The sequence below is a fragment of the Lolium perenne genome, chromosome 4 (genome assembly GCF_019359855.2).
Source record: "Lolium perenne isolate Kyuss_39 chromosome 4, Kyuss_2.0, whole genome shotgun sequence".
Classification (NCBI taxonomy): domain Eukaryota; kingdom Viridiplantae; phylum Streptophyta; class Magnoliopsida; order Poales; family Poaceae; genus Lolium; species Lolium perenne.
In genome coordinates this window covers 221,524,375-221,542,811 of record NC_067247.2, presented here as the reverse complement: position 1 = coordinate 221,542,811, position 18,437 = coordinate 221,524,375, and positions in this window count along the sequence as shown.

Below are 18,437 nucleotides of genomic sequence, written 5' to 3'. Positions count from 1 at the left end.
CAGGGACTCATGAGCCAGCAGCGTCGTCAACGTTTTATAGGCGGCAGGGGATCGTAAGAAAAAATAAACCAAAAATCAGTTGGTACAAATCGAAGAAAATAAACATTTATCGTTCTAAGAGGATGACATGCGGGACCCTTGAGGCAGCAGCATCTTCAACCTTTGCATAAAGAGGATTTGCAGTACGGGGAGGCTGACATTGGGGACCCATGAGCCAGCAGCGTCGTCAATGTTTTAAAGGCGGCAGGAGATCCAAAGAAAAAATAAGCCAAAAATCAGTTGGCAAACGAAACCAAGAAAAGAAACATTTACCTTTCTGAGAGGATGACATGCGGGACCCATGAGGCAGCAGCATCCTCAACTATTCCAAGGCGCAAGGGATCAAAAGAAAAAGGAAATAGCCAGAAATTAAGTAGGGTAAAAAATAAATCCAACAAAGGAAACTTTTATTGTTCATAGAGGATGACATGCGGGACCCATGAGCCAGCAGCTTCCTCAACGTTTCAAAGTCGGCATGAGATCGAAAGAAAGAGGCAAGTGACCAAATATCAGGAGCCAAAAATAATCCAAGAAAAGAAACTTTATTGTACATAGAGGATGACATGCGGGTCCCATTTTGCAGCAGCGGTATCAACATTTCCAAGGCGGCGCAGGACCAAAAGAAAAATGAAGTAGCCAGAAATCAGGGGGTAAAAAAAAACCAAGAAAAGAAAGATTTCAATTGGGCTGCATTCGGACATCTGGCCTTCAAACTATCCTGTTGGGCCTTTTGACTCGTACAATTTCAGCCCACTACAAAACAGGAAAGTTCGGATTTTTCTCAAAAAAAACAGTAAAGTCCTATGCTTTGCAAAAATAAAAAACAAGGAGATTCAACATATAAGTTTGTTTATGAAAAACAAAGATTTAATTTATCCGTTTGCAATAGCTCAGAGTAAAGTACACTTTTTATTGTCTACAAAATAATCAAGATATCACATGTTTCTTGTACGGGGAGGCTGACATCGGGGACCCATGAGCCAGCAGCGTCGTCAACGTTTCAAAGGCGGCAGGTGATCGAAAAAAAATCAGTTGGTAAAAAATCCAAGAAAATAAAACATTTATTGTTCTGAGAGGATGACCTGCGGGACCCATGAGGCAGCAGCATCCTCAACGTTTATTGTTTATTGAGGCTGACATGTGGGACCCGTGAGCCAGCAGCGTAGACAACGTTTTAAAGGCGGCAGGAGATCGAAGAAAAAGTAAGCCAAAAATCAGTTGGTAAACAAAATCCAAGAAAAGCAATATTTACCGTTCTGAGAGGATGACATGCGGGACCAATGAGGCAGCAACATCCTCAACGATTCCAAGGCGGCCGGGGATCAAAAGAAAAAAAAAGGAAGTAGCCAGAAATTAATTAGGGGTAAAAAATAAATCCACCAAAGAAAACCTTTATTTTTCATAGAGGATGACATGTGGGACCGACCTGCCAACAGCGTCCTCATCGTTTCAAAGGGGGCAGGGGATCAAAAGAAAAAGGCAAATAGCCAGAAATTAGGGGTAAAAAATAACTCCAAGAAAGGAAACTTTTATTGTTCGTAGAGGATGACATGCGGGACCCATGAGCCAGCAGCTTACTCAACGTTTCAAAGGCGGCATGAGATCGAAAGAAAAAGGCAAGTGACCAAATATCAGGAGCCAAAAGTAATCCAAGATTTATTGTACATAGAGGATGACATGCGGGTCCCATTTTCTAGCTGCGGTCTCAATGTTTCAAATGCGTCTTGAGATCAAAAGAAAAAGAAAGTAGCTAGAAATTAGGGGCTCAAAAATCCAAGAAAAGAAAGTTGATGGACATAGAGGATGACATGCGGGTCCCATGAGCCAGCAGCTTACTCAACGTTTCCAGGGCGGCAGGGGATCAAAAGAAAAAGGAAATAGCCAAAAATCAGAGGGTGAAAAAAATCCAAGAAAATAAACTTTTATAGCACATAGAGGATGACATGCGGGTCCCATGAGCCATCAGGTTCCTCAACGTTTCAAACGTGGCATGAGATCGAAAGAAAAAGTCAAGTGACCAAATATCACGAGCCAAAAATAATCCAAGAAGAGAAACTTGAATGTACGTAGAAGATGACATGCGGGTCTCATTTAGCAGCAGTTGTATCAACGTTTGAGAGGCGGCAGGGGATCGAAAGAAAAAATTAAGTGACCAAATATGAGGTGCCAAAAAAATCCAAGAAAAGAAAGTTTGATAGTACATAGAGGATGACATGCGGGTCCCATTTAGCAGCAGCGGTATCACCGTTTGAGAGGCGGCAGGGGATCGAAAGAAAAAAGCAAGTGACATAATATCAGGAGCCAAAAATAATCGAAGAAAAGAAACTTTATTGTACATAGAGGATGACATGCGGGTCCCATTTTGTAGCAGCGGTCTCAACGCTTCCAAGGCGGCACATGACCAAAAGAAAAATGAAGCGGCCAGAAATCAGGGGGTGAAAAAATCCAAAAAAAGAAAGATTTCAATTGGGCTGCATCTGGACCTCTGGGCCTTCGAACTATCCTGCTGGGCCTTTTGACTCGTACAATTTCAGCCCACTCCAAAACAGGAAAGTTTGGATTTTTCTCAAAAAAAAAACAGGAAAGTCCTATGCGTCGCAAAAACAAAAAACAAGGAGATTCAACATATAAGTTTGTTTATGTAAATATAAAGATTTAATTTATCCGTTTATAATAGCTCAGAGCGAAATACAATGTTTATTGTCTGTAAAATAAGATATCACATGTTTCTTGTACGGGGAGGCTGACATCGGGGACCCATGAGCCAGCAGCGTCGTCAACGTTTCAAAGGCGGCAGGGGATCGAAAATAAAAAAACCAAAAATCTGTTGGTAAAAAAATCCAATAAAAGAAAACATTTATCGTTCTGAGAGGATGACATGCGGAACCCATGAGGCAGCAGCATCCTCAACGTTTATTGTTTATAGAGGCTGACATGTGGGACCCGTGAGCCAGCAGCGTCGTCAACGTTTTAAAGGCGGCAGGAGATCGAAAGAAAAAATAAGCCAAAAATCAGTTGGTAAACAAAATCCAAGAAAAGAAACATTTACCTTTCTGAGAGGATGACATGCGGGACCCATGAGGCAGCAGCATCCTCAACGATTCCAAGGCGCCAGGGGATCAAAAGAAAAAAAACAAAATAGCCAGAAATTAATTAGGGGTCAAAAATAAATCCACCAAAGGAAACTTTTATTGTTCATAGAGGATGACATGTGGGACCGACCTGCCAACAGCGTCCTCATCGTTTCAAAGGGGCAGGGGATCAAAAGAAAAAGGCAAGCAGCTTACTCAACGTTTCTAAGGCCAAGAATAACTCCAAGAAAGGAAACTTTTATTGTTCGTAGAGGATGACATGCGGGACCCATGAGCCAGCAGCTTACTCAACGTTTCTAAGGCGGCATGAGATCGAAAGAAAAAGGCAAGTGACCAAATATCAGGAGCCAAAAATAATCCAAGATTTATTGTACATAGAGGATGACATGTGGGTCCCATTTTGCAGCAGCGGTCTCAATGTTTGAAATGCGGCTTGAGATCAAAAGAAAAAGAAAGTAGCTAGAAATTAGGGGGTCAAAAAATCCAAGAAAAGAAAGTTGATGGACATAGAAGATGACATGCAGATCCCATGAGCCAGCAGCTTACTCAACGTTTCAAAGGGGGCAGGGGATCAAAAGAAAAAGGCAAATAGCCAAAAATCAGAGGGTGAAAAAAATCCAACAAAGGAAACTTTTATAGCACATAGATAATGACATGCGGGTCCCATGATCCAGCAGGTTCCTCAACGTTTCAAACGTGGCATGAGATCGAAAGAAAAAGGCAAGTGACCAAATATCAAGAGCCAAAAATAATTCAATAAAAGAAACTTGATTGTACATAGAGGATGACATGCGGGTCCCATTTAGCAGCAGCGGTATCACCGTTTGAGAGGCGGCAGGGGATCGAAAGAAAAGGGCAATTGACCAACTATGAGGTGCCAAAAAATCCAAGAAAAGAAAGTTTTATAGTACATAGAGGATGATATGCGGGTCCCATTTAGCATCAGCGGTATCACCGTTTGAGAGGCGGCAGGGGATCAAAAGAAAAGGGCAAGTAACCAAATATGAGGTGCCAAAAAAATCCAAGAAAAGAAAGTTTTATAGTACATAGAGGATGACATGCGGGTCCCATTTAGTAGCAGAGGTATCACCATTTGAGAGGCGGCAGGGGATCGAAAGAAAAAGGCAAGTGACCAAATATGAGGTGCTAGAAAAAATCCAAGAAAAGAAAGTTTTATAGTACATAGAGGATGACATGCGGGTCCCATTTAGCATCAGCGGTATCACCATTTGAGAGGCGGCAGGGGATTGAAAGAAAAAAGGCAAGTGACCAAATATGAGGTGCTAATAATAACTCTAAGAAAATAAAGTTGATTGCTCATAGTGGATGACATGCGGGTCCCATTTAGCTGCCGCGGTATCACGTTTCCAAGGCGGCACGAGATCAAAAGAAAAAGGAAGTAGCCTGAAATCAGGGGGTCAAAAAAAATCCAAGAATAGAAATAATTTTGGTTCATAGAGGATGACATGCGGGACCCATGATCCTGCATCGTAAACGGCTCGATCGGAGAGCGTTGAACGAGATGGAGCGATCGAGAAAACAAACAATGCTAGAGAGGCTGCCATCTGGGCCCGACATCCCTGGGCGGTGCGGATTTGCGTTGACTCGGCCAGCGAACCCGAGAATTCATGATGCACCATGTCCCGGGCCACCATACGCGACGTTTTGGCCACTTTCGTCGGGCTAGGTGGCCTCAAAAACGAGAATAAAATTGACATGCACCACGGAGAGACCAAAAATCGTCGGCCATGGTGCACCAGCAACCGCGGCGCGACTTCAACTTCGTCGGCCATGGCAACTTTTCTTGTAGTGCACCCTACCGCTTGTCCTTCTCTGGCTCAAGTTTCTACGGTAAGCGCATCCGTTGATGAACGAGAGGAGAGAACACACTTGACTACCCCGTCCCATTCCAGATCTTATGGTTAATACGGGTATTACGGCACAAGAATCACTGGACGACATTTGTTGTTAATCCTAGATGGATATAAACCCTTGCAAGGGAACCTCCACCATATCAACACATACCATGGTTCCATTGCCCACCACTTAGTCATATTCATAGTTTATGAAAATAGTATTTTTGATTTTCATGCAAGAGTGATAAGTATACTACTTTGCAAGTAATTTAGTAAAAATACTTAAATGACATGAGCAAGCGATGAACTTGCCTGGCAACCGCGATGTAATGCAGTTGGATGCTTTGGATTGACCCTGATCCTCTGTTTCTGAAAGAAGCATCATTGTCTGATAAGGGCAATGGTGAAAGAAGCAAATATGCATGCTTTCGGCTTTCAGGGTTTGTTGCCCCCTTCCCGATGCTTTATTATTTCATGTCGGAAGTGATTACTAAGAATAATTTAGGGATACTCTTTTTAAGGCAAAAAATACTACCTTGGAATGTTGCCAAGGTGTTTTTAAAGTCCAAAAGAATTTTATGGACTTATTTTATCATTAAAAATAAGGTGTGTTATTTTTAATGATTAATTTTAATCTTTATTCTTTGCCTTAAATTATGGTCCAATTTTATTGGTCTCAACAATTTCTATTGTATATTTTATTATGGTAGAGAATTTTATGCTGTGTGGTTTACATAATTTTTTTTAGAGTTATAATTATTTTCTATAATTCCTGGAGAGATTTAATTAATTGGGCCATTTCTGAAAAGACAGAAATTCCCCTGGGCCCACCTGTCAGTGGAGCACAACAGGTTGGGTTAGACCCACTCGGGTCCAACCGACCCATTCGGTCGCTCACTCCCTTCTCCACCGCGCCGCTTCGACGAACCCTAATCCTCTCTCTCTCGCTCTGGCGACCCGCGTCGCCTCCGCCGTCGCCGCATTATTCTGGCCGCCTCCGGCGACGAGACCGGTCGCATCTGGCTCGCCACTCAACGGCGCACCAGATGGTCCGCGTCGATCAGTGGTTGGAGGCTGCCTCCGTTCGCACCCCAACCCTACTGCAACTAGGGTTGCACGGCTCGCGGCGATTCGCCGCTCGCCGAAGTCCCTGGCGTTGCGGTGCTTGCCGTGGCCTCGATGTGGTGTTGCAGGGCGCTGCGGTGCTGGTCAAGCTGTGGCTTGTCCTGGCCTGGCGCTGCCGTGCGCCCGGCGTGTGCCGCCATGGCCACCATGGCCTCGACCCTTGTCTGCTCGCCCTGGTATGTGCACTTCTTCTTCTCTCCTTCATCTGTTCCTCCTCCTACTTCTGTTTTGAGCTGGGGTTGCTCCTCCTCATGGAGAGGCCATGTCGTGCTGCTGCTACTGCTTTACTGGCTGTTGCTGCTGTGCATGTGCTGATGCTGCTGTGTATGTGCTGATGCTGCTGTGCATGTGCTGCTGCTGTCTGTGGGCTGCTGCTGTGCATGTGCTGCTGTTGTGCGTGTGCTGCTGCTGGGCGTGTGCTGCTGGGCTCTCTGCGGCTGCCATGGTTGCTAGCTACTACTACTGTTGCTCTACCTGCTCAATGCCATGGCTTACTGTCTATCTAGATGCTCTCCTGGTCGATCCTAGCCATTACTCTTGCTTCATCCTTGTGCTAGGTGATTGTTCTGGCCCTCCTGGCTCACTACTATGAGTAGTTCTTGCTTTTTAGCAAGTTCCAGTGCCCTTGGTGTGTGCTTCATTGTGCTATGCTTCATAGAAATGCCATGTTGAGCATGAATATTGGCTAGATAGCTCCCCCTCTGGATGGTTAGCTTCTGGATATGATTTATTTGATTATCTGTGATGCAATTGTTCCTCTTCAGTGGCTATTTAATTCATATGATTAATGTATTGGTGCTAGGCTTGGCTCTAACAAGCTCTGTCAAGCCCTGATGATCCTATGATCATCAGTTGCTTGGTAATAGGCTGTTGTTCCATGCTTGTGTCTCACAGATGCTCTTCCTTATGTCTGTGTGACACACTGGCATGTGCTGGTGTATACTTGTGCTTGCTTAGCCCCTGTTATTGCTCGCAATGATCCATTGGATCATCTGCAAGGTCTGGTGCATGGTTTACTTGTCTGTTTCATTTATCTGTGTAGTTCTAATTCGTTCAATAGATAAATGATGTGAACTGCCTTGCAGTAATGATCATATAAGTGTATTTGTTAGAGCTAGAGGGATTCCAATCATTTATTGGGAACCCTAGCTCCCTTTGAGTTTGAACCCTTCTGGGTAATGATATGATGTTGACTTGATGAGTTTGTGGTTGAGGTAACCTCAACAGCAATTCCTTGCTGTTTTGGTAGCTCCCACCTCAGGTGGCTTGCTGTTTATGGATAGTTGCTTTGATGTTGACAAATGCTTGCAGAAAACTTATATTTCTACCATTCTGATGGTGTAGCTAAACTATTAGGTGCTTGGTGACTTTGGGTGGCTAAATAGGATTAAATTCTTGTTGGATTTCTCTGGTTGTGTCACTGTGTTGACACAACCAGTGTTCCCTTGGTTGTTTTCCTGCTAGCCTTTCTTTTGTTTGCTGGCACCAAATGGTTTTGCAACCAAGTGATAGTACAAACAGGGTTCCACCCTCTTTTGCTTCTGTGATGCATGTGTATGCTTATTGATGAGCAAAACATGTGTTTGCTCAGGATCATTTGTGTATACCTCACTCCAGCTCCTAGTTTATTTGCTGATGTAGAGGGTTTGCTTCTGGTTAATGTGTGAAGCTTGCCCTGCTCTTCCTGTTGGCTTGTGATGCTTCTTCTGATAACTTGCTCAACAGCACAGTTCCTGTTGGAACTGTTCTGGATGGTTTGATGAATTTTGGATGGATGGAAGAGCTTTGGTGTTCTTCTTGTTCTTCATGTTCTAAGGCTCTGGTTGTGCTTACCCTTGGAGACTTGTCGATGGATTTCTAGGGTTTAGGCTGTGGAAAGTTTATATATGGCCCTCTCCTTGCTCTCCTGGTCGACAGCACTCCATTTCCTGGGTACTTCACCCCTGGTTGTGTGTGTGCTGTGAGACACGCAGCACACCCTGTGAGCTGCCTGTGTGCTTCACAGGTTGGGACTTGGTCTTTTGGCTTGGCTTTCCCGGCGGTGTTGAGATTATCCTCTCAAATCCCTTTATTTGCTAACCTGCCAAATGGCTTTGCCACTTGGCATAACTTGCTTTTCTATTTGTTGTGTTTATATGCAGGGATCAAATGGATGCTCCAAGAATTCTTCATTAAGGGTTGATCGAGAATTCATGAAGAATCAAGCTAGTAGTTTAGTTATTTGCACATCTTTGTAATTTTCATTTTCTTTTTCATTTCTTTTTAATTTCTGTAATGTATTGTAATGGTTATAATTCATAAGAATATTGTAATTGACTTTGTATCATGTGTGTTAATCAATAAAGCTCAAGGTTTCTCTAATGAGCTTTATATATGTGTTATATTATTTTATATTCTTGATTATTCAATTATTTAATGAATTATCCATATTTGAATCATAATATATTCAATTGATGTTTGAATTTGAAATTCAAACACAACTTGTTTGAATTCAATCATGCAACTTAAGTTGAGAGGTAGATTGTCCCCCTCTCTTCTCGAAAACCCTAGTTGAGTTTAGATAGGTTCAAGTTTATCGCACTCTCAAAACCCTAACCCTAAGTGGTGTCGAGAGAGAAACTTGTTCCCCCCTAAGATGCAAGTTTTTTAGAAAATGACAAGCTAGGTACGGTCACGGTCCAAAGTAAAACGACAAATTAGACACGGTCACGGTCCATATTAAAACGGCAACTTAGCCACGGTCACGGTTCGAACTAAAACAAACATATCAGTAAGTTCTTAGTTATGGGTTGACGGATCTAGTTTCATAATTTTTTGGCAGCGAAAGAATACAACTTTATACAATTTTTATTGCTAAAATTTTACACTGCTCCCTAACAGGCATGGCTATGGATTAGAAGGTCTACAATTCCGCCACACCTTCGACGGTGTTAAACATGGAGGCCGTCTTACAGCGGTGTAATCTCCGACCTACTCCAAGGAATCACAATCCATCGTCTGATTTGCTTTTTGATTTGTTGCCCTAAAAAATACCTCTAGCAATTTACCAGCTCAATTTATCCAATTCATCGACGAATAGAAGAACCTCAACGGATCGGGACCATCATTTTTCCTTCTTCCTACTGCCTGATCTCGATCTTTTTAATGTGTTTGTGTACAACGTGGTTGTCTTTTAATTGTCATTTTTACCAAGTACTTTACCACATAACATAGTGGTCTATTATTATCGGATTCAAACAAATATGCCATCTTTGTTGGTTATGATTCTCAATTTTCCCGTGTCTGGATTTCTTATGGCATACGAAATAAAAGTTGATATCGTCGGTTCCACTGCCCGCTCTACACGTTTTTTTGGTTCCCATTTGTTAACACTACGCTGGAACCATTCGCATAAAAGTTCAGTCAATGTACGTACACAACGAACAAAGCAATGACTTTAGGAGCTTCCATTTCCCCATTTTTTAGATAATTTGCCTAGCAGCGACCACAATATGTTATGCATTTTTTTCAAAACTTAACCACCTGGACCCATCCAGTACAGCTGACAGCCAACCGAGCAGAGAGAAAAGGCGATTTGCACAAAAATAACCCAAAAGTGAAAGAAAAGCACAGACTGATCCTCCTAACCCTTTTGTGTGGCGCCCCTCTCATGGGCGCCACACATGCCCATGTGGCGCCCGTGCTGGCGGCGCCACAAACCCATCCGACGTGGCCCGTCGACGCTGAGCTGGTGAGCCCGATCCGACGTGGCAGCATGTGTGGTGCCGTTCTCTCCGGCGCCACACTTTGAAAGTGTGGCGCCCGTGGCAAGGGCGCCACACATCCACTTAAGTTTGGCCGCGCGCGCTCGCCCAGCCCGACCCTTCTTCTTTCTTTCTCCCTCTGTTCTTCTTCTCTCCCATAGGCGGCCGGCTCTCTCTCTCCCCCCTCTCCTCCCCACCAAATCCACCACCAAATCACCAGATCTGTCCGTGGAGATCGTTCCCCATCCATTTCTCAAGGTAATCCCCTTCGAATCTTCTCCATTCATCCACTAATTTCATAGATCTTGCTAGATTTGGACATGAACCCTAGACATGAACCCTAGACATGGAATTTTTTTGTGCAGTCTATATTGTAGTGTTTGTGTTGGAGATGGTAGCCTCATGTATGCATGTGTTTGAACCATAGATTTGTTGAAACCTAGATATTAAATTTGACATGTATGTGTATGAACCCTATGTATGTATGTGTTGAAATGTGTAATATTTACCTAGGAAATGCATTCAAATGTGTTACATATGCCTAGTATTTGTGATGGAGTAACTCATATTTGTTAGTGGAATGGGTCATAATATGGTTCAAACATGTAAACATGTAGGATGGCCGGTCCCGGTGGCCGGCGAGGCGGTCGAGGCCGCGGCCCTGGGCGCCCCCGGGGCCGGGGAAGGGGCCGCCGCTGTGGAGCAGCAACGGCCCCACGCTCACCGTCACCTGCACCCTCCTCGTCTTCGCATGACGAACGCTGCTTCGAGTTCCTCCTCCGCATCGACGAAGACCCATTCGGCATCAAGCGGCTACCGGACAAGTTCGCCGAGTTCGTCGATGGCGTCGAGCCGGCGCAGTTGCAGCTACGGGAGGCTAGCTGCACCTTCTGTCGCTGGCCCGTGGAGGTCCTGTTCGACGGGCAGGGCAAGATGTACCTGCACACGGGGTGGGACAAGTTCGTCCGTGACCTCGCTCTCGAGCCCGGTTGCCAGCTCACCTTCCTCTACGAGGGGGACGGCGAGATGATAGTCAAGGTGTTCGATGACACAGCCTGCCGCGTGCACTACCACACCGGCGAATCCGGCTCGGACACCGATAGTTAGAACTTAGAGTGTTGTGAACTCTATCTTCGTTGCTTCGTGTTGTTTGAATTCTATCTTAAATTGTATGAAACTATGTGCTACGATGTTAGGTATGATGATGTTATGTCTATGATGTGTGTACGAAATTGTTGTTGATATGATGTGTGTATGAAATAGCTTTTGACACGATGGTAGTTTTGTTGGAATATGGTAGGATTTTTCATGGTTTAACACAAGTCAATCTGTGGCGCCCTTCCCACTGGCGCCACACTGCAGTGTGTGGCGCCGCTCCCATCGGCGCCACACATGCATTTGTAATTGGCCAGAACATACTGTAAGACAAATCATCTGGGACTTAGCCGTTTTGGCAATGCTCTATGTGTGGCACCGATGCCACGGGCGCCACACTAGCATGTGTGGCGCCGCTGCCACGGGCGCAACACAAAGAGGGTCGCCAAAACGGCTAAGGACTTATCGTCCGGAGCCCCTGGATGTTTTCGACCCAATAGTTGATTTATGTTAGCATGTGTGGCGCCGATGACACGGGCGCCACACTAGCATGTGTGGCGCCGATGCCACGGGCGCCACACAAAGAGCCTCGCCAAAACGGCTAAGGACTTATCGTCCGGAGCCCCTGGATGTTTTCGACCCAAAAGTTTATATAAGTTGGCACGTGTGGCGCCGATGACACGGGCGCCACACTAGCATGTGTGGCGCCGATGCCACGGGCGCCACACAAAGAGCCTCGCCAAAACGGCTAAGGACTTATCGTCCGGAGCCCCTGGATGTTTTCGACCCAAAAGTTGATATAAGTTGGCACGTGTGGCGCCGATGCCACGGGCGCCACACAGTGTAGTGTGGCGCCAGTGGGAAGGGCGCCACACATTGACTTGTGTTAAAACCATGAAAAATCCTACCATACTCCAACAATTTTGAGTACAACATTGCACTGAATATGTACCACACATTGACACAGCATAATGGTTCAAACGATAAATAAGGTTCGACGACATCAAGGTTTCAATTACAATAAGGTTCAACGACATGAAGGTTCGAGAAGATCAAGGTTCAGACAACATCATGGTTCGACAACATAAAGGTTCGACAACAAGAACATAGCCAAAGGGACATGATACGTCCATTTTGCATCACTATTTTATATCATAATTTACTGTTATTCATTGATATATTTCATATTTAGAGGTGATACTTAAGTTATTTCATCTATTTTGCATGTTTCATGGATATTGGAGGATCGCGCACCGGAGTGAGGATTCTGCTGGAAAAAGCACCGCCAGAATGCAATATTTCGGAAGATCAACAATTGAGGGAAATTATATGAAAAATCCTATTTTTCCAGAAGACGAAGAGAGCCAGAAGGAGGAGCCGAGGAGGGCCTCCATGGGCCCCCCTCACAGGCCGGCGCGGGCCCTGCCCTGGCCGCGCCGCCATGTGGGGAGGGGGCCCACAGCCCCCTCTGGCCTCCTCTCCTTCGTGTACTTCTTCATCCCAAAAACCTAAGCTCCAGAGGATAGTCGCGAAGAGTCACAGCCGCCTCTGCGGGGCGGAAAACACCAGAGAGAAAAGAGCTCTCCGGCAGGCTGAGATCTGCCGGGGAAATTCCCTCCCGGAGGGGGAAATCGACGTCATCGTCACCGTCATCGAGCTGGACATCATCTCCATCGTCATCACCATCATCTCCATCATCATCACCGCCATCTCCACCACTGCACATCGTCACCGCTGTAACAATTTGGGTTGGATCTTGATTATTTGATCGGGGAAACTCTCCCGGTATTGATTTCTACTTGTTATTGATGCTATTGAGTGAAACCATTGAACTAAGGTTTATGTTCAGATTGTTATTCATCATCATATCACCTCTGATCATGTTCCATATAATGTCTCGTGAGTAGTTCGTTTAGTTCTTGAGGACATGTGTGAAGTCTAAATGTTAGTAGTGAATTATGGTTGAGTAATATTCAATGTTATGATATTTAAGTTGTGGTGTTATTCTTCTAGTGGTGTCATGTGAACATCTACTACATGATACTTCAACTTTATGGGCCTAGGGGAATACATCTTGTACTCGTTTGCCAATTGCAGGGTTGCCGGAGTGACAGAAAACTGAACCCCCGTTGGTATATCGATGCAGGAGGGATAGCAGGATCTCAGAGTTTAAGGCTGTGGTTAGATTTATCTTAATTACTTTCTTGTAGTTGCGGATGCTTGCAAGGGGTATAATCACAAGTATGTATTAGTCCTACCCACACAACACTTATCAAAACAATGAAGATTAATCAGCTATATGAAGCGAAAGCACTAGACTAAATTCCCGTGTGTCCTCAAGAACGTTTGGTCATTATAAGTAAACAAACCGGCTTGTCCTTTGTGCTAAAAAGGATTGGGCCACTCGCTGCAATTATTACTCTCACACTTTACTTACTTGTACTTTATTCATCTGCTACATCAAAACCCCCTGAATACTTGTCTGTGAGCATTTACAGTGAATCCTTCATCGAAACTGCTTGTCAACACCTTCTGCTCCTCGTTGGGATCGACATTCTTACTTATCGAAAATACTACGATACACCCCCTATACTTGTGGGTAATCAAGACTATTTTCTGGCGCCGTTGCCGGGGAGTGAAGCGCTATTGGTAAGTGGAATTGGTAAGGGAAACTTTTACTGTTCGTGCTGATTTTATTTCTGCCTGCTGCTATAATTCATTATGGAGAGATCTTCTCTTGAATTTTTATTTGGAAAATCTACTACTACTGCAAAGGTAGTGGATGGGGCGCCAGGTGAGAAAGAGGTTCCATACAAAATACCTATGAAAATTATTGAACGTGTTGTGGATAACCGCTATGAGGGGGATGGAACTGTCCATCCTGGTGATCATTTACTGTTCTTACATGAATTATGTGGTTTATTCAAGTGTGCAGGTATTGCTATGGATGAAGTTAGGAAGAAACTATTCTCTATATCGCTGTCTGGTAAAGCGGCACATTGGTATAAATTACTGAATAATGGGGATTCTCTTGAATGGAATGATATTGTGCCCCTATTTTATTCTAAGTTCTATCCTCCAAGTGAAATTCACAAAGACCGGAACCACATATATAATTTCTGGCCTCATGATGGAGAGAGTATTGCCCAAGCGTGGGGGAGATTGAAGTCTTTAATGCTCAAATGCCCCATTCATGAGCTCCCTGGTAATATTATCATTGATAATTTCTATGCAAGACTTTCTTTTCAAGATAAGACCTTGCTGGATACTTCTTGTTCTGGATCATTTACACGCAACAAAGAAGAGTTTAAAAGGGACCTTCTTGATCGGATCCAGGAGAATACTGAAGGATGGGAGAACGACAAAGATAGAGAGTCAGGTATAAATTATGATTATAAATGCATTGAAGCTTTTATGGATACTGATAAATTTCGTAATATTAGTGCTACTTATGGTCTTGATTCTCAAGTCGTTGCAAATCTGTATAAAGCTTTTGCCTCTCATTATGAATTACCTAAGAAGAATTTTGATAAGTATCATGAACCGTATAAAGATAAAATTGATTCATCTATAAATAAATGTGTTGTAATTGAAACTGTTGATCATGTTCTTCCTGGAGCTTATATTGAAAAAACTCCTTTCCCTGCTAAAATGAAGGAGTACTCTGTTATAAATAGTGCTGTTAATAAAAGTGAAAAGAAACCTATAGAACCTGAAGAGCAAATAAAGGTTGAACCTGCTATTGCAATAGTTAAAGATCTTGTGACTGAAAATGTTGAAGATGGTCATATTATTTTCTGTGAAGATGCTTCTAATATTGTTTCACATCCTAATAAGTCTAGGAAAACTAGTGTTCCTATGCTATCTGTTAGAATTGGTGATCATTGTTATTATGGTTTATGCGATATTGGTGCAAGTATTAGTGCTATTCCTTATGAGCTTTATACGGAGATGATGCACGAAATTGGTTCTTGTGAACTTGAAGATATTGATGTGGTTATTCGGCTAGCTAATAGAGAAACTATCTCTCCAATTGGTATTGTTCGAGATGTGGAAGTTCTATGTGGTAAGATTAAATATCCTGCTGACTTTTTGGTACTTGGTTCTGCTGCTAGTAAGCATTGTCCTATCATTTTTGGTAGACCTTTTCTAAATACTTGTGGAGCTGTTATAGATTGCAAGAAAGAGAAAATTGTGACTAAATTTGCTGGTGAATCTTATGAGTTTAATTTTTCTAAATTTGCCAAAACTCCTTATAAAGCTGATTTGCCTAATAATGACTTTAGAATTGAACAGTGTGCATCTATTGCTCTTGCTCCTAATAATCCTTTGCAGCAACATTTGGAGAATAGTGAGAGTGAAGTCTTTAGAGAAGAAAGAAATGAGCTTGATGAAATTTTCCTTCGTCAACCTATTCTTAAACATGACTTGCCGGTAGAAGATCAGGTACAACACTACCACCAAAGGAAGATCCTGTTTTTGATTTAAAACCATTGCCTGATAATCTTAAATATGCTCATATTGATGATAAGAAAATATATCCTGTTATTATTAGTTCTAAGCTTTCAGAGATTGAGGAAGAAAGGTTATTGGAACTATTGAAGAAACACCGATGAGCTATTGGCTACACTCTTGATGACTTGAAGGGGATTTCTCCCTCTATTTGCCAACATGCCATTAATATGGAAGATGATGCAAAGCCTGTTGTTGAACATCAGCGTCGTCTAATTCCTAAGATGAAGGATGTGGTAAGAAATGAGATATTAAAACTTCTTGAAGCTGGTATTATAAATCCTATTGCTGATAGTAGATGGGTTAGTCATGTGCATTGTGTTCCTAAGAAAGGAGGAATGACTGTTGTACCTAATTATATTGATGAACTCATCCCTCAAAGAGTAGTTGTAGGGTATAGAATGTGCATTGATTATCGAAAAGTTAATAAGGTTACTAAGAAAGATCATTACCATTTACCTTTTATTGATCAAATGTTAGAAAGGTTATCTAAAAATACTCATTTTTGCTTTCTTGATGGTTATTCTGGGTTTTCACAAATTGCTGTTAAAACTAAAGATCAAGAGAAAACCACTTTCACTTGTCCATATGGAACTTATGCTTATAGACGTATGCCTTTCGGTTTATGTAATGCTCCTGCCACTTTTCAAAGATGCATGTCTGCTATTTTTCATGGCTTTTGCGAGAATATTGTAGAGGTATTCACGGATGATTTTTCTGTCTATGGGAATTCTTTTGATAATTGCTTGCGAAACCTCGATAAAGTTTTGCAGAGATGTGAAGAAACTAACCTTGTTCTTAATTGGGAGAAATGCCACTTTATGGTTAATGAAGGAATTGTATTGGGACATAAAATTTCTGAGAGAGGTATTGAAGTTGATAGAGCTAAAGTTGAAGCAATTGAGAAGATGCCCTATCCTAGGGATGTTAAAGGTATTCATAGTGTTCTTGGTCATGCTTGGTTTTATAGGAGGTTTATTAAAGACTTTTCCAAGATTTCAAAACCTCTTACTAATCTTCTTCAAAAAGATGTACCTTTTGTTTTTGATGATGAATGTAAGGAAGCTTTCGAAACTCTAAAGAAAGCCTTAACAACTGCTCCTATAGTTGAACCTCCTGATTGGAACTTACCTTTTGAAATTATGTGTGATGCTAGTGATTTTGTTGTAGGCGCTGTTCTTGGACAGCGAGTAGATAAAAAATTAAATGTTATTCATTATGCTAGTAAAACTCTTGATGCCGCTCAAAGAAATTATGCTACAACTGAAAAAGAACTGTTAGTTGTAGTCTTTGCTTGTGACAAGTTTAGATCCTATATTGTTGATTCAGAAGTTACAATTCATATTGATCATGCTGCAATTAGATATCTAATGCAAAAGAAAGATGCTAAGCCAAGGCTTATTAGATGGGAGCTTCTGTTGCAAGAATTTGATTTGCATATTGTAGATAGGAAAGGTGCTGATAATCCTGTTGCTGATAACTTGTCTAGATTGGAAAATATTGCTTATGATCCTGTTCCAGTTAATGATAGTTTTCCAAATGAACAATTGGCTGTAATAAAGGTGAGCTCACGAGATAGCCCTTGGTATGCTGATTATGCTAACTTTATTGTTTCCAAGTACTTGCCTCCAACCTTTTCAGCTCAGCAAAGGAGGAAATTATTTTATGACTTGAGGCATTATTTTTGGGATGACCCACACTTATATAAAGAAGGAGTGGATGGTATTCTGCGAAGATGTGTTCCCGAATATGAACAACAAGAGATATTGAGTAAGTGTCATGGTAGTGCTTATGGAGGACATCAAGCTGGAGATAGAACCGCGCAAAAGGTTCTACAATCAGGTTTTTATTGGCCAACTCTCTTCAAAGATTCAAGGAAGTTTATTTTATCTTGTGATGAATGTCAAAGGGTTGGTAATATCTCCAGACGCAATGAAATGCCTATGAATTATACTCTTGTTATTGAACCATTCGATTGTTGGGGATTTGACTTCATGGGACCTTTCTCTTCTTCAGAAGGTAACACTCATATACTTGTTGCTGTTGATTATGTTACTAAATGGGTGGAAGCCATACCCACAAAAAGTGCTGATGGTGAGACCTCTTTAAGAATGCTTTTAGATATTATTTTTCCTAGATTTGGAGTTCCTAGATATATTATGACTGATGGAGGTTCTCATTTTATTCATGGTGGTTTTAGAAAAACTCTTGCTAAATATGGTATTAATCATAGGATTGCTTCCGCTTATCATCCTCAAACTAGTGGGCAAGTAGAACTATCAAATAGAGAGATTAAATCTATCTTGCAAAAGACTATTAATAAGTCTAGAAAGAATTGGGCTACTAAATTGAAGGAAGCACTATGGGCTTATAGAGCTGCTTATAAAAATCCCATGGGTATGTCACCTTATAAAATGGTTTATGGAAAAGCTTGTCATTTACCTTTAGAACTAGAGCACAAAGCTTATTGGGCTGTAAGAGAATTAAATAAAGATCCTAAACTTGCCGGTAAGAAAAGATTGCTACAATTGAGTTCTCTAGATGAATGGAGAAGTGAAGCTTATGAAAATGCTAAACTCTTTAAAGAGAAAGTTAAGAAATGGCATGATAGAAGAATTATCAAAAGAGAATTTAATGTTGGGGATAAAGTCCTATTGTATCGGTCTCGTCTCAGATTCTTTGCAGGGAAGTTACTCTCAAAATGGGAAGGACCATATGTCATTGTGGAGGTGTATCGTTCGGGAGCAATTAAAATTAGTTCTCTCCAAGGCGATGCCACACAAGTGGTGAATGGACAAAGACTCAAGCATTATATCTCTGGAGATTCTTATAATGAAGATGTTGATGTTATTCGAGTAGTGACACCGGAAGCTTTTATCAAAGGCAGAGTTCGACTTTGAATAGGTAACAGTACTGGTAATAAAAAGTTCGCGTTTTACTTTCCGAACAATGTTTTTGCTGTTTTTGGAAAATAT